The sequence below is a fragment of the Pongo abelii genome, chromosome 3 (assembly GCF_028885655.2).
Source record: "Pongo abelii isolate AG06213 chromosome 3, NHGRI_mPonAbe1-v2.0_pri, whole genome shotgun sequence".
Classification (NCBI taxonomy): Eukaryota; Metazoa; Chordata; class Mammalia; order Primates; family Hominidae; genus Pongo; species Pongo abelii.
The window spans coordinates 193,286,988-193,304,652 of NC_071988.2; the positions used below are offsets into that span (position 1 = coordinate 193,286,988).

Consider the following 17,665-nt stretch of genomic DNA (forward strand, 5'->3'; position numbering starts at 1 on the left):
GAAATTAAAAGTGCTTCTTTTTTTTTTGAGATGGATTCTCATGGAGTCTCACTCTGTCGCCCAGGCTGGAGAGCAGTGGCTCGATCTGGGCTCACTGAAAGCTCCGCCTCCCAGGTTCACACCATTCTCCTGCCTCAACCTCCCAAGTAGCTGGGAGTACAGGTACCCACCACCACACCCAGATAATTTTTTGTATTTTTAGTAGGGATGGGGTTTCACTGTGTTAGCCAGGATGGTCTCGATCTCCTGACCTCGTGAGCTACCCGCCTCGGCCTCCCAAAGTGCTGGGAGCCACCATGCTGGGCCCTCTAAAAGTGCTTCTTTAGTGAACACGTGAATAATAAGAAAATACAATAGCCTTATTGCTGATATGAAGAAAGTTTCAGTGATCAACCCAGCCACAACATTCTCTTCAATGAAAGCCTAATTGAGAGCAAAGCTCTTGCTCTTCCATTCTGTTAAAGCTGAATAATAGAGGTGAGGAAGGTGTAAAAGAAAAGTGGGAAGCTAGTAGAGGTTTATTCATGTGGTTTAAGAAAAGAAGCCTTTTCCATAACTTAATAGTGTAGAGTGAAGCAGCAAATGCTGAAGGATAAGCTGCAGCAAGTTATCTTGAGATCTAGATAAGATAACTAATGAAGGTGGTACACTGAAAAACAGGTTTTCAATGTAAATGAAACAGCCTTATATTGGAAGAAAACAGCCATATATATGAAGAAAATGCCTTCTATGATTTTCATAGCTGGAGAGAAGTAACTGCTTGGGTTCAAAGCTTCAAATGACAGGCTGACTTTTTTGTTAAGTGATAAAGCAGCTAGTGACATTAAGTTGAAGCCAATGCTCATTTACAATTCTGAAAATTCTGGAGCCCTGAAGAATTATGCTTAATCTACTCTGCCTGTGCTATAAATGGAACAGCAAAGTTTGTATGACAGCATATTGGTTACAGCATGGTTTATTAAATATTTCAAATCCATTGTTGAGACTTACTGCTCAGACAACAAGATTCCTTTCAAAATATTACTGCTCATTGACAATGTCCCTGATCACCCAAGAGCTCTGATGGAGATGCTAAAGGAGATTAATCTTTTTATCCCTGCTAACACAACATTCATTAGACAGCCCGTGAATCAAAGAGTAACTTTGAATTTCAAGTCTCATTATTTGAGACATGCATTTCATAAGGCTCTATATCTTTCATAGATAGTGATTCCTCTGATGGATATGGATAAAGTAAATTGAAAAGCTTGTGGAAAAAATTCACCGTTCTAAATTCCATTTAGAACATTTATGATTTATAGGAATCTCTCATGAAAGGAAGAGTCAACCAATGTAGCAAATTTTGTTGTATTATTTTAGTAAATTGACACAGCCTGCTATAGTTTGGCAGTGTCTCCACCCAAATCTCATCTGGGAGGGACCTAGTGCGAGGTGATTGGATTATGGGGCAGTTTCCCCCATGCTGTTCTTACAATAGTGAGTTCTCATGTGACCTGATGGTTTTATAAGTGTTTGACAGTTCCTCCTTCACATGGTTATACTCTCTCTAGCTGCCTTGTGTAGAAGGTGCCTGCTTCCCCTTCTGCCATGATTGTAGGTTTCCTGAGGCCCCCCTAGCCATGCAAAACTGTGAGTCAGTGAAACCTCTTTCCTTTATAAATTGCCCAGTCCTGGGTATTTCTTTACAGCAGTTTGAAAATGGACTAATACACAGCCACTTTAACTTTCAGAAACCACCACTGTGCTCAGTCAGCAGCCATCAATTTCAAGACCCTTACTAGTAAAAAGATAGTGACTCACTGAAGTTTTTGTTTCCATGTTATAGCAATAAAGTATTTTTAAATTATATATCGTGTTTCTTTACACATAAGGCTTCTGTACACTACAGTATAGTGTAAACATAGTTTTTGTTTTGTTTTGTTTTGCTTTTTTGAGACGGCATCTCGCTCTGTTGCCAGGCTAGAGTGCAGTGGCGCGATCTTGGCTCACTGCAACTTCTAACTATCTGGTTCATGCGATTCTCCTGCCTCAGCCTCTTGAGTAGCTGTGATTCAAGCACATGCCACCACACCAAGCTAATTTTTGTATTTTAGTAAAGACGGGGTTGCACCATGTTGGCCAGGATGGTCTCAATCTCCTGACATCGTCATCTGCCCACCTCAGCCTCCCAAACTGCTGGATTACAGGTGTGAGCCACCACGCCTGGCCAACATAGGTTTTATGTGTGGTGGGAAAACAAAAAAATTATATAACTTTCTTCATTGAAATATTTGTTGTATTCTGGTAGTCTGGAACCAAACCCTCAATATCACCAAGGTATGCCTGTACTTTCTAACTCATTATATGAGGCCTGCCATACCCTGATATCAAAGCCAGACAAAAGCACTACTAGAAAACTATAGATCAATATGTCTTATTAACAGGATGTAAAAATTTTCCGCAAATTACTAGCAAATCAAATTCAGCAGCATATTAAAAGATTATACATCAGAACCAAGTAGGATTTATTCCTGAAATGCAAGCATGGTCCAACCTACAAAAATCAATGTAATATTCCACATTAATATAATGAAGGAAGAAAACAAACAAACACAATCATCTCATTTAATGCTGCAAAATTATTTGACAAAATCAAGACACTTTTATGATAAGAATGATCAACAAATTAAGAATAGAAGGATGGTACTTTCACAGAATAAAACCCACATATAAAAAATCCATTACTGAAAAATATCCTATAAGAACAGTGAAAAGACAAGGATGTTCACTTTTGTCAATTTTATGCATCATAGTAGTGGGAAGAGTAGCTAAAGAAATTAAGCAAAAAATAGAAATAGAAGGGATTCAAATTGGAAAGGAAGAAGTAAAATTATCTCTGTTCATACATGACATAAACTTACATGTAGAAATCCCTAAGGATACAACAAAAAAGTACCTGTTAGAACTAAAAATTTAAATGATTGAATTAATGGGAGATAGAGTCAACTTGAAAAATTAATTTTAATTGTATACACCAACAGTGAACAACTGGAAAACAAAATTACAAAACAATTCAATCTATGATAGCATTATAAATAATAAAATACTTAGAAATTAACCAAGAAAGTGAGTCTTATACAATTAAAATTACAAACATTACTGAAAGAAATTAAAGACAACATAAATAAATGGAAACACATTCCATGCTTATGAATTGGGAGACTAGTATTTTTACAGTGTTAATACTACCCAAAGCAATCTACAGATTCAGCACAATCCATATCAAAATCCCAATAAGTTTTTTGTAGAAATAAGAAAACCCATTTTAAGATTTATAAGGAATCTCAAGAAATTTCAAATAGCCACAACAATCTTGAAAATGAAAGGCAAACCTGGAGGACTGACACTTCCTGATTTAAAAACTTATCACAAAAGTATAGTAATCAAAACAGTGGTACTCACATAAAGACAGACATATAGAATAATGAAAAAAGAAAGCTCACAAATACGCCCTTGTGTATTTGTTCAAATGACTTTTAACAAGGTTGTCCAGCCCATTCAATGTGGGAACGACAGGTTTTTTACCAATGGTGCTGGGATAAATATTCACAGGCAAAAGAATGATGTTAGACCGTCATTCAGCACCACATTAAAAAATTAACTCAAAATAAATCAAATGCTTAAATGTAACACCTAAAATATAAAACTCAGGAAAAATACATAGGACAAAATCATCATGATGCTGGATTTGGTGTTGATTTCTTGGCTATAACAACAAAGACAAAGGCAACAAAAGAAAAACTAGACAAATTGGATTGTATGATTATTTTAAAGATTCTATCAAAGGACACTATTGGCCTGGCTCTGTGGCTCACACCTGTAATCCCAGCACTTTGGGAGTCTGATGTGGGCGGATCACGAGGTCAGGAGTTCAAGACAAGCCTGGCCAAAATGATGAAACCCTGTCTCTACTAAAAACACAAAAATTAGCTGGGTATGATGGCTCATGCCTGTAATTCCAGCTACTCAGGAGGCTGAGGGAGGAGAATTGCTTGAATTGGGACCTGGGCATTGAAGGTTGCAGTAAGCTGAGATGGCACCACTGCACTCCAACCCGGGCCATAGAGTGAGGCTCCATCTCAAAAAAAAAAAAAAAAAAAAAAAAAATGCACTATCAAAAGAATAAAAAGAAAACCTACAGAACAAGAGAAAATATTTTAAAATCATGTATCTATAAATATCAGTATTCAGAATATAAACAGAACTCCTAAAATGCTAGAACAAAAAGTAATCAATTATAAAATTGGAAAGGGACTTGAACTGATATTTCTCCAAAGATATACAGATGATCAATAAGTACATGAAAAGATGTTGAACATTACCAAGTTACTAAGGAAATCCAAATCAAAACTACATTGTGATAGCACCTCACACCTATTAGAATTGCTATGATAAAAATGAAAATAAAAAACAAAACAGAAAATATAACATATTGGCAAGAATGTGGAGATATTGAAACCCTTTTGTACTGTTGGTGGGAATGTAAAATTGTATGGCCACAGAATTTTGAGGAATTGTATGGCAATCCAAAGCAATTGATAACAGGGTCTGAAAAAGATATTTGTACACCTGTATTTATTGCAGTGCTATTAACAATTGCTGAAACAAGGAAGCAATCCAAGTGTCCATCAGAGGAAGAATGGATAAGCAGAATAAATTGCACACTGAAAAATAGTTAAGATGATAAATTTTGTTACAGGCTTTTAACCAAAATAAAAATTTTAAAAATAATACTATGCTTCAGGTATCTTATTTGTATCTAAAATCTTTTTGAACTTGCTTTATGAATTGAATCTCAAAGCAAATTTATGAGTATGAGAATATTTGCCTTATAGTGTTAATCTCTTGATTTGTGCCAACTATCCTAAAACTAAATTTAATTAACTAAAATTAGATTAATCAACATGATTCAACAATATTCTGGTTGTTTTGAAAAATCAAGTCAAACCTCAAAGTCAAAAGTTTTCCACCACTGATTTTTTTTAAATAAGATTTTACAAACATGGTGCCTTAAAAGTTCTAAAATATATTGAGAATTGATCACACATATTGACTTTTATAAAACCACTCTCAAGAGTACAAATGGGTTTGGCTATCTATTTGGTTTGGCATAAGGATTTTAACATGATATTCAACTAAACAAAAGCAAAATCTGTATTGAAAACTTTAATCACAATTTCAGGAATATAGTAATAGTAAGTGCTTTGTCATCTTTCTTGCTTCCAGAGTAACTACAAAAAAAAAGGACTGCTAAGAGAAAAAGAGAAGCATGAGAAAAATGTGTATCCGTGATTCCTTAATTCTTCTCTCACTTTACCTGGCTATGTGATGGGAAAAGGTACAAAGACACTCCAGGGAGAAAAAGGCGCAATTAAATTATGTTTAAACTTTTCAGGCCATAGTCTCTAGTACATATGATCCTGGTGGGTGTGAGGTAATCACAAAGGTCCCTATAAGAGGGAAGCAAGACACAAGAGACCATAGCAGATATGATGATGGAAGCAAGAGGTTGCAGTTATCATTAGTCAAGAAATGCAAGTGTCTTCTAGAAGCTAAAAAAAAAGCAAAAAAATGGATTCTCCCTTCAGGGTCTCCAGAAGGAAGCATCCGTGATGACACATTGATTTTAGCCCTGTTCAACTCAGTTTAGACATTTTCTTTATCAAGACTGCAGGGGAGTAACCTTGTGCTATTTTTAGCCACTGAATTTGTGGAAATTTGTTACAGCAGCAACAAGAAAACGAGTACACTGGCACTTAATAGATATTTCCTCACTGCTCATGTAGACTATGATGCCCAGGATGAGAAAACATTCGGGGAGTTTGATTTAAACCCTCAAATTATACAATGCCTATGGAAACTGTCAGGCCTCTGAGCCCAAGCCAAGCCATCGCATCCCGTGTGACTTGCATGTATATGCCCAGATGGCCTGAAGTAACTGAAGAATCACAAAAGAAGTGAATATGCCCTGCCCCACCTTAACTGATAACATTCCACCACAAAAGAAGTGTAAATGGCCAGTCCTTGCCTTAACTGATGACATTACCTTGTGAAAGTCCTTTTCCTGGCTCATCCTGGCTCAGAAATCTCCCCCACTGAGCACCTCATGATCCCCATTCCTGCCTGCCACAGAACAAACCCCTTTGACTGTAATTTTCCTTTACCTGCCCAAATCCTATAAAATGGCCCCACCCTTATCTCCCTTCGCTGACTCTCTTTTCGGACTCAGCCTGTCTGCACCCAGGTGAAGTAAACAGTCATGTTGCTCACACAAAGCCTGTTTGGTGGTCTCTTCACACAGATGCGTATGAAATTTGGTGCCGTGACTCGGATCGGGGGACCTCCCTTGGGAGATCAATCCCCTGTCCTCCTGTTCTTTGCTCCATAAGAAAGATCAACCTACGACCTCAGGTCCTCAGACTGACCAGCCCAAGGAACATCTCATCAATTTTAAATCAGGTAAGTGGCCTCTTCTTACTCTCTTCTCCAACCTCTCTCACTGTCCCTCAACCACTTTCTCCTTTCCACTCTCCAATCTCTCCCTTCTCTTAATTTCAATTCCTTTCATTTTCTGGGAGAGACAAAGGAGACACGTTTTATCCATGGACCCAAAACTCCAGCGCCGGTCACGGACTGGGAAGGCAGCCTTCCCTTGGTGTTTAATCATTGCAGGGACGCCTCTCTGATTATTCACCCACGTTTCAAAGGTGTCAGACCACGCAAGGATGCCTGCCTTGGTCCTTCACCCTCAGCGGCAAGTCCCACTTTTCTGGGGAAGTGGAAAGTACTCCAACCCCTTCTTTCCTTGTCTCTACTCCTTCTTTGCTTTTCTGGGGGAGGGGCAAGTACCCCTCAACCCCTTCTCCTTCAGCCTTAGTGGCAAGTCCTGCTTTTCTGGGGGAGGGGCAAGTACCCCTCAACTCCTTCTCCTTCACTCTTAGCGGCAAGTCCCGCTTTTCTAGAGGAGCGGCAAGTACCCCAACCTCGTATCTCTGTGCCCCAATCCCTTATTTCCACACCCCAACCTCTTATATTTCTGTGCCCCAATCCCTTATTTCCGTGCCCCAACCACTTATCTCTGTGCCCCAATCCCTTATTTCCATGCCCCGACCCCTTATTTCCATGCCCCGACCCCTTATTTCCATGCCCCAACCCCTTATTTCTGCACCCCATCCCTTATTTCCACACCCCAACCTCTAATCTCTGCACCCCAACCCCTTTTCCCACTTTTCTGAAAGGTAAGAACCCCCGAACCCCTTCCCTCCATTTCTCTACTCTCTCTTTTCTCTAGGCTTGCTTCCTTCACTATGGGCAACCTTCCACCCTCCATTCCTCCTTCTCCCTTGGCCTGTGCTCTCAAAAACTTAAAACCTCTTCAACTCACACCTGACCTCAAACCTAAATGCCGTATTTTCTTCTGCAACACCACTTGACCCCAATACAAACTCAACGGTAGTTCCAAATAGCCAGAAAATGGCGCTTTGAATTTTTCCATCCTGCAAGATCTAAATAATTTTTGTAGTAAAATAGACAAATGGTCTGAGGTGCCTGACGTCCAGGCATTCTTTTACACATCAGTCCCTTCCTAGTCTCTGTGCTCAGTGCAACTCATCCCAAATCTTCCTTCTTTCCCTCCTGCCTGTCCCCTCAGTACCAACCCCAAGTGTCGCTGAGTCTTTCTAATCTTCCTTTTCTACAGACCCATCTGACCTCTCCCTTCCTCCCCAGGCTGCTCCTTGCCAGGCCGAGCTAGGTCCCAATACTTCCTCAGCCTCTGCTCCTCCACCCTATAATCTTTTTATCACCTCCCCTCCTCACACCTGGTCCGGCTTACAGTTTTGTTCTGTGACTAGCCCTCCCCCTCCTGCCCAGCAATTTGCTCTTAAAAAGGTGGCTGGAGCTAAATGCATAGTCAAGGTTAATGCTCCTTTTTCTTTATCCCAAATCAGATAGCGTTGAGGCTCTTTTTCATCAAATATAAAAATCCAGCCCAGTTCATGACTTGTTTGGCAGCAACCCTGAGACACTTTATAGCCCTAGATCCTAAAATGTCAAAAGGCCGTCTTATTCTCAAAATACATTTTATTACCCAATCTGCTCCTGACATTAAATAAAACTCCAAAAATTAAATTCCTGCCCTCAAACCCCACAACAGGATTTAATTAACCTCGCCTTCAAGGTGTACAATAATAGAAAAAAGTTGCAATTCCTTGCCTCCACTGTGAGACAAACCCCAGCCACATCTCCAGCACACAAGAACTTCTAAACGCCTGAACCGCAGTGGCCAGGTGTTCCTCCAGAACCTCCTCCCACAGGAGCTTGTTACAAGTGCCGGAAATCTGGCCATTGTGCCAAGGAATGCCTGCAGCCTGGGATTCCTCCTAAGCTGTGTCCCATCTGTGTGGGACCCCACTGAAAATGGGACTGTTCAACTCACCTGGCAGCCACTCCCAGAGCCCCTGGAACTCTGGCCCAAGGCTCTCTGACTGACCCCTTCCCAGATCTTCTCGGCTTAGTGGCTGAAGACTGACACTGCCCGATCACCTCGGAAGTCCCCTAGACCATCACCACGGATGCCGAGCTTCGGGTAACTCTCACAGTGGAAGGTAAGCCCGTCCCCTTCTTAATCAATACAGAGGCTACCCACTCCACATTACCTTCTTTTCAAGGGCCTGTTTCCCTTGCCTCCATAACTGTTGTGGGTATTGACGGCCAGGCTTCTAAACCTCTTAAAACTCCCCAACTCTGGTGCAAACTTAGACAATACTCTTTTAAGCACTCCTTTTTAGTTATCCCCACCTGCCCAGTTCCCTTATTAGGCTGACACACTTTAACTAAGTTATCTGCTTCCCTGACTATTCCTGGACTACAGCTGTATCTCATTGCCACCCTTCTTCCCAATCCAAAGCCTCCTTTGCATCCTCCTCTTGTATCCCTCCACCTTAACCCACAAGTATAAGATACCTCTACTCCCTTCTTGGCAACCGATCATGCACCCCTTACCATCTCATTAAAATCTAATCACCCTTACCCTGATCAACGCCAATATCCCATCCCGCAGCATGCTTTAAAAAGATTAAAGCCTGTTATCACTCGCCTGCTACAGCATGGCCTTTTAAAGCCTATAAAACTCTCCTTACAATTCCCCCATTTTACCTGTCCTAAAACCAGACAAGTCTTACAGATGAGTTCAGGATCTGCGCCTTATCAACCAAATTGTTTTGCCTATCCACCCGGTGGTGCCCAACCCGTACACTCTTTTGTCCTCAATACCTTCCTCCACAACTCACTATTCCGTTCTTGATCTTAAAGATGCTTTTTTCACTATTCCCCTGTACCCCTCGTCCCAGCCTCTCTTTGCTTTCCCTTAGACTAACCCTGACACCCATTAGGCTCAGCAAATTACCTGGGCTGTACTGCCGCAAGGCTTCTCAGACAGCCCCCATTACTTCAATCAAGCCCAAATTTCTTCCTCATCTGTTACCTATCTTGGCATAATTCTCATAAAAACACACGTGCTCTCCCTGCCAATCGTGTCTGACTGATCTCTCAAACCCCAGCACCTTCTACAAAACAACAACTCCTTTCCTTCCTAGGCATGGTTAGCGCAGTCAGAATTCTTACACAAGAGCCAGGACCACACCCTGTAGCCTTTCTGTCCAAACAACTTGACCTTACTGTTTTAGCCTAGCCCTCATGTCTGCGTGCAGCGGCTGCCGCTGCTTTAATACTTTTAGAGGCCCTCAAAATCACAAACTATGCTCAACTCACTCTCTACAGTTCTCATAACTTCCAAAATCCATTTTCTTCCTCATGCCTGATGCATATACTTTCTGCTTCCCAGCTCCTTCAGCTATACTCACTCTTTGTTGAGTCTCCCACAATTACCGTTGTTCCTGGCCCAGACTTCAATCCAGCCTCCCACATTATTCCTGATACCACACCTGACCCCCATGACTGTATCTCTCTGATCCACCTGACATTCACCCCATTTCCCCAAATTTCCTTCTTTCCTGTTCCTCACCCTGATCACGCTTGATTTATTGATGGCAGTTCCACCAGGCCTAATTGCCACACACCAGCAAAGGCAGGTTATGCTATAGTACAAGCCACTAGCCCGCCTCTTAGAACCTCTCATTTCCTTTCCATCGTGGAAATCTATCCTCAAGGAAATAACTTCTCAGTGTTTCATCTGCTATTCTACTACTCAGGGATTATTCAGGCCCCCTCCCTTCCCTACACATCAAGCTCCAGGATTTGCCCCACCCAGGACTGGCAAATTAGCTTTACTCAACATGCCCTGAGTCAGATAACTAAAATACCTCTTAGTCTAGGTAGATACTTTCACTGGATAGGTAGAGGCCTTTCCTACAGGGTCTGAGAAGGCCACTGCAGTCATTTCTTCCCTTCTGTCAGACATAATTCCTGAGTTTAGCCTTCCCACCTCTATACAGTCTTATAACAGATGAGCCTTTATTAATCAGATGAGCCTTTATTAATCAAATCAGCCAAGCAGTTTTTCAGGTTCTTAGTATTCAGTGAAACCTTTATATCCCTTACGGTCCTCCGTCTTCAAGAAAAGTAGAATGGACTAAATGTCTTTTAAAAACACACCTCACCAAGCTCAGCCACCAACTTAAAAAGGACTGGACAATACTTTTACCACTTTCCTTCTCAGAATTCAGGCCTGTCTTCAGAATGCTACAGGGTACAGCCCATTTAAGCTCCTGTATAGACACTCCTTTTTATTAGGCCCCAGTCTCATTCCAGACACCAGACCAACTTAGACTGTGCCCCAAAAAACTTGTCATCCCTACTATCTTCTGTCTAGTCATACTCCTATTCACCGTTCTCAACTACTCATACAGGCCCTGCTCTTGTTTACACTGCCGGTTTACACTGTTTTTCCAAGCCACCACAGCTGATATCTCCTGGTGCTATCCCCAAACTGCCACTCTTAACTCTTGAAGTAAATAAATAATCTTTGCTGGCAGACCATGCTGAATCTCCTTAGGCACTCTCTAATCAGATATCCTGAGTCATCCCAATTCTTAGACCTTTTATACCTGTTTTTCTCCTTCTGTTATTCCATTTAGTTTCTCAATTCATCCAAAACCATATCCAGGCCATCACCAATCATTCTATACGACAAATGTTTCTTCTAACATCCCCACAATATCACCCCTTACCACAAGACCTCCCTTCAGCTTAATCTCTCCCACTCTAGGTTCCCACACCGCCCCTAATCCCGCTTGAAGCAGCCCTGAGAAACATCGCCCATTCTCTCTCCATACCACCCCCCAAAAATTTTCGCCGCTCCAACACTTCAACACTATTTTGTTTTATTTTTCTTATTAATATAAGAAGGCAGGAATGTCAGGTCTCTGAGCCCAAGCCAAGCCATCGCATCCCCTGTGACTTGCACATATACGCCCAGATGGCCTGAAATAACTGAAGAATCACAAAAGAAGTGAATATGCCCTGTCCCACCTTAACAGATGACATTCCACCACAAAAGTAGTATAAATGGCCGGTCCTTGCCTTAACTGATGACATTACCTTGTGAAAGTCCTTCTCCTGGCTCATCCTGGCTCAAAAAGCTCCTTCACTGAGCACCTTGTGACCCCCATTCTGCCCGCCAGAGAACAAGCCCCCTTTGACTGTAATTTTCCTTTATCTACCCAAATCCTATAAAATGGCCCCACCCTTATCTCCCTTTGCTGACTCTCTTTTCAGACTCAGCCCGCCTGCACCCAGGTGAAATAAACAGCCATGTTGCTCAAACAAAGCCTGTTTGGTGGTCTCTTTACACGGACGCGCATGAAAGAAACATTTTTTTTTTTTTTTCAGAAAAATACCTGAATTTGGCCTTGAAAAATATACACACTCAATTAAATGTCCCCACCATCACATATAAAAATTTCAAAGCATTATGAGTGATTTTTTTAAAGTAGTTATTCCGGTGAACAATGATCAAAAGACCTGTGAGGTTATTTTGGTATAAATTATTAGAGAAAATATTAAAAACTGATAAGGAAAAACATGTCATGAGAAGATATTGATTGAGTCCAGAAAAGGAATATGAAGAAAGTTGTTAAGCAGCATGTATGCAATTCATTTTCTCCTTTTATTGTGGAATGAACAAAGAAACAACCTAGTTTCTTAGGCAAACAAAGAAACAACCTAGTTTATTTCAAATAGAGTCTGAATTCTTGCAAATATTTGTGCCCAACAATAGACGGAAGAGAAAGAAATGTGTGACAGGTCTCTGGTTGAAAATACATCATACATGTCTGTAAAATTAACGTGTTGAAATAAGAAAACAAGAAACACACACACGTAGCTTCAACAGTCACCCTGTGAACTCCATGCTTCTTGTTCCATAAAAGTTTCAGATAAAGTATTTTTATACCTTAATGCATACCTAATACTATTACAGGGAACTCTATTTGACTATGCAGTACCAAGCAGAAATAAGATTAGTTTTATGAAAAAAAAACAAAACACTAATTTTAGTTCTATCAGTAGCACCACCCCTAATGGTAATACAAGGGCTAACAAATTTCACCTCTCTAAATTAATTTGCTATATAACTTCTATTGATCTTTTCTAATGCAAATATATTGCTGGCAAAATACATTGGAGATTTGCTTGACCTCTTTATTGTTGTAGGATATGGCAATTAATTTTTTTATTGAGATTCCAATTAGCTTTCTGCTCTTACAATGTTTTACCTAAATCTTCTTTTAAACTTTCCCTAAGGTTACCGGAAAAAGATCATCTAAGCATGACTGTATTAAAAGGTAGAAGTAAGGAATGCATTACTTATGTTGTGTACAAAATTGAGGTTACTCTAGGTTAAATGAATCTGATTCCTTGAAGAGATAAAGATGCTTTAAATCATGAAGAATTAATCAGAAAATTCTAATTGAAAAACAAGACCACAGTAGTCTATTATAAAAGGGGAGAAAGTGTCAAATTAGCACAACAGAGCAGGGAAATCTGAAAGAAATTTTGCAGACTGTTGCCATCATGACCCTTGTAAAAGTGTTGTTAGAGAAAAACAAAGGAAAAAGCCCTAAGGTGGCAGACTTCATGATTAGGACCACCCAAGGAGAGTCTCCAACAAAAGAAAATTGAGTTCCATAATTGGAGGTGGTCTGCATGTAAAATTTTCAGATGCGCCTTCAGACACTAAGTGCGGAGTCTGAGTAAACCAAAGGGAAACTGAGAGAAAGGTTAGAGGATGATATTACAAACACCAGAACAGTGAGTTGACAGACAAGAGCTTTCAAGTGTAGCTCCATGACCATCCCAGCTAGTACCAACCATTCAGGTTAAAAATTTAAAACTACATGAAAAAGCTGCCTCTTTCTACTACTGATCTACCTAGCATTTACTGACCCTGAATAAGAGATGGATGAGAGAGTGGCTAGAAAGTAAGATAAAGGTAGAACAATCAGAAAATGTCCCTGGTATGAACAAATAAAACCCTACTACATTCAGTGAAATGGAATATTGCAACCCACTGAGGTCGTTAGGCTGGATATGGGAAGAGTCTCAGTTTTTCAAACGCCTCAATGTCTTAGCTCACAGGGCTTGAAAGAGAGAAGGGAGAGAAGAGGTGTGGACTATGAAAGACCAAGGGGACTCCTTTTTCACACCTAAATCTCTACCCTGGCATTCCAAATAATACGAAGTGAGAGACGGAAATTGGGTTAAATTTTAACTTTTAATTCAGATTTCATTTATTTTATATTTCTAAATATACAAATACTAGACAAGTGTTTGTAGTGAAAGTCATTAAAGTTTATTATTTAAACATTTACTTTTGAAGAGGAATAAATCTGATATAATTTAGTTTCTGTGTTGCCAACAGGTCTTTAATGATTCCTTTACATCTCTTCTTCTCATACAAGGTATATAGAGGTTGTGGCAATACAAAAACTGTGTACTTTGAACCAGACTACATATTAATCTTAGATATGATTCAAACATCAAAGTGTGTCTTACAAAAACATTAATATCTCATAGCAGTCAGGTATTTGCCATTGTCACTGAGGAATTAGGTAACACCGTATTTCTATATGTGATCAATACACTTAGCTGATTTTTTGCATATTTCTAATTCATGCCAGTTTTATTTTAATCCTGAAAATTTTCTGAGCGTTCAGATTCTTTCTTTTCTAAGTACAAGTAAACAATTTAATTTAGCATGGTTTCAGGCTGCCATATAACTCATGTAATATTTGTAGCTCTCTAAAACTGTTAAGCTGAGCTTAATAATAAAAACATTCATCAGGAAAAAAGGATCTCATGCAATATTAGTAGTTTATGTGTCCCTGGAATAGAGAAGTTTTAATTTATGTATCTTTTCATTAGACAATATTTGAAGAGGAATTTAAATAGAAAATGTCACAAATTAGAAGATGACCTAGTTCTTCTTTTTTTCATCATATTTTTGGAAACCATTCCCATAATTCTCATTTCACTTTGGGAAGATAGAATACAGCCTAGTGAGAGTTGTCTTATGAATTTGTTAAGTCATGGCTTTAGAAATAAATCATAAGTTCCCTGTATTTAGAGTTTGTAACAAGATCTCCTTAAAAACTTAAGCATAATACACAGTACTAGAACTTGTGAAGACATCTTCATTTATTCTCATGGGAGCTTTCCGTTGACACCCATGGGAGGATAGGGACACTCATCATGTAGTATAAAAAGGTTTACCTATGTTGATGCCAGAGTCCTAAGAAAATGGAAAGATAACTTGGTGCAATTTTATATGGTAAAGGCCTAAATCCCAAAAAAAAAAAAAAAAAAAGAAAAGAAAAAAAGAGCTGATTGAACAGTCTCTGGTGGGTTAAATTATTGATTATTGATTCAAAAGTAAATAAACTCAACCTAGTGTAATGCCAAGTGTTGTATGAGTAAGAAATTCAGTTGTTAACATTCTTGATAAAAGAGGAAATTAGTGATTGATAAATACTTATTTTCCTCGGTCCTCATTCTCATAGTAATTACTATGGAATGAGATAGTGTGTCTCTCAACTTGAGAACCTTGCAATCCAGAAGTGAGACTACATACAAACACGAAATACACACAAATCAAAGCAAACTTATACATGAATTACTCTGCAGATTTAAGTGTAATGCAATTTAGGCCACAAAAATAATTGGGCAGAAATATTTCAAGTAATTTTTTTTTTCAGGAATGTACCTGGAATGGTTACATGTAGGAAATGGCATATAACATTTTTTAAAAAGGCAGAGAAATGATGTGAAGCAAAATTTTACACTTAGGAAAAATATTACTGACGATGTTTAGATTACAATAAAGGACAAAGATAATTTATTGCTTAAAACCCAATATTGAAGGATATTGAACTGTAAGGGTGACTAACATAGCTGACTAGGAAGAAGCATTAAAATCATGAATTAAGAATTTTTTGGAGGCAACTGGGAGTCACTCCAGAATTCCAAAAGAAGAATGACAGTTGATATATAAGCACTTACATGCACAAGCCAAGAGGGTGCTATCACACTTTTCCCCTAGGCCACCCTGCAGGAGAGGTTTATAAGTCTTGGGTTACAGTATCCTAGAATTTTGAGGCTCCCTCCCAATAAAAATTGAGCTCTCTGTGCAGCCAAGGGACCTGGGGTCCATCAGTAAGAGGACCATGTCTCAGAACTAAATAGAAAGCCAAAGGCAGGCATGAAGGGGGAAGGTCTACATGTAGTGCTGTTCAATAAACCTTCACAAGAGATTAGAAAGAATACCACAAAGACACTACTGACCTAAAGGTGTTGGATTTCACAGAGTAAAATCTTTTTGAGAAGATCGCTATTATTAAATAGGCTCAGGTGAACACAGATCTGACTGCATGCCTGCAAAAAATTTGTCACAGAGGTGTCTCTATACTGAATGCTAGAGTGGGTTACAGAACATGCCTCTGGCTATGTCAACAGATTTTTCACCTTTCCCACAACGGTAGTACAATCCAGTCAGTCGATCTCATCTTCATGAGACTCTGGATCTACAGCCATCATTTCTAAAACAAATGCAAACGAAGGCATATTTTGGAATGAGCAGAGGGGCTTTCTCTGTGTAGGGTATCATGCCTGGGAAACCTAATGTTGTTTGTGTAGAAGGCTCATAAAGTACCTGTAAAGAATTCTGATCAAGACTCCGAAAATTTGACTGGAAGAGAATCTTAATTCGCCGTCAAGAAGACATTCCTTTTTATGGTTCAAATGATGAAATGGAAACTAAGGAAATTTTCCATTTTTGCAGAAAAAGTATTCTGTGTTAATGGAGCCGGAGGAAACCACATGGGCTTTGGTCAGCTACATCAGTTCTTAAATGCCAGAGGATGTGCAGATGTTTTCCAAATGTTCTTTAACATGGAAGGACGATGAGCAGAAAAGTAGTTGAAAGTATATTGTCATTGTTGACCTTTTGATTTTGTTTTCCCACTCTTTCTTGAAAGAGTGAATTATTTTATTTTATTTTATTTTCATTCCAGAATGTCAGGGAAGGGGCAGGCAAGGAAAGTAGTATAACTGAAATGCACCTGTTACAAATACATCATGATTGAAAGCAGAACTGAATCTCAAATTATAACCCTAAAATTGTTGTTAGACATTCTTGACATATGAACTATGCATTTTGAAAGAGAATTAATTATTTATGAAGGTAATGTTGGTGGTCTAATTTGCCAGCCATTCCCACTCTTCTTCTCCCTTCCCTGCCTCCACTAAAGAACCTAGAAAAGCTAACTGCTCCCCTTGCAGCCTCTGTTGCAACTATGAATGGCTTTGGGAACACAGCTTTGGCTTCAGGATTTCTGGGAAAACTTTTGCTTCCTCATTAAAGTTATATATGCAGCTAGGTCATCTCTTCTTCCTCTGTCTGCCATAAACACCGAAGTGATGTCTGGAGCTACAGCAGTCCTTTTAACCAAAGGGAAGGAAGGGCTAGAGAATCACAAAGATGTCAGTTCCCCCATTGTTGAGCTGCTGATGGAACACCAGACCCTGCCTATCTCTGGACATCTTATTAAATCAACCAGTTTTGTTTAATTTCTAGGCTTTTTAATAGAAGTTGAAAGCTAGTTATCAAACAGAGTTTTACAAAGCTTTAGAATTCCATTTACCACAGCCATCTGATATACAAACAAGTGAAGTTTTCCTTTTTTTTTTTTTTTTTTGAGATGGAGTCTTGCTCTGTCACCCAGGCTGGAGTACAGTGGCGCGATCTTGGCTCACTGCAAGCTCTGCCTCCCGGGTTCATGCCATTCTCCTGTCTCAGCCTCCCGAGTAGCTGGGACTGCAGGCACCTGCCACCACGCCCGGCTATTTTTGTATTTTTAGTAGAGACGGGGTTTCACTGTGTTAGCCAGGATGGTCTCGATCTCCTGACCTCGTGATCTGCCCGCCTCAGCCTCCCAAAGTTTTTCTTAAATAGAGTTTGCAGTTTGTCTCTATTTCTGTGTACTCCTGCTCTGCCCTTGCTCCTAGGCTTGCCTTGCCCATGCTGAGGCAGGTAGAGATTGAACATTTTTAATAGGACTCCACAATTCATCACATTAGTAATTTAGAAAATGTGTTTTTGAGGAATTGTATT

The 17,665-nt window shown here is 39.6% G+C and overlaps 1 pseudogene; it reads left to right on the forward strand.

Moving 5' to 3' along the window:
* The first annotated feature begins 5,886 nt into the window (after positions 1–5,886).
* LOC100437119 (RWD domain-containing protein 2B-like) lies at positions 5,887–16,458 on the forward strand (annotated as a pseudogene).
* Positions 16,459–17,665: the final 1,207 nt, after the last annotated feature.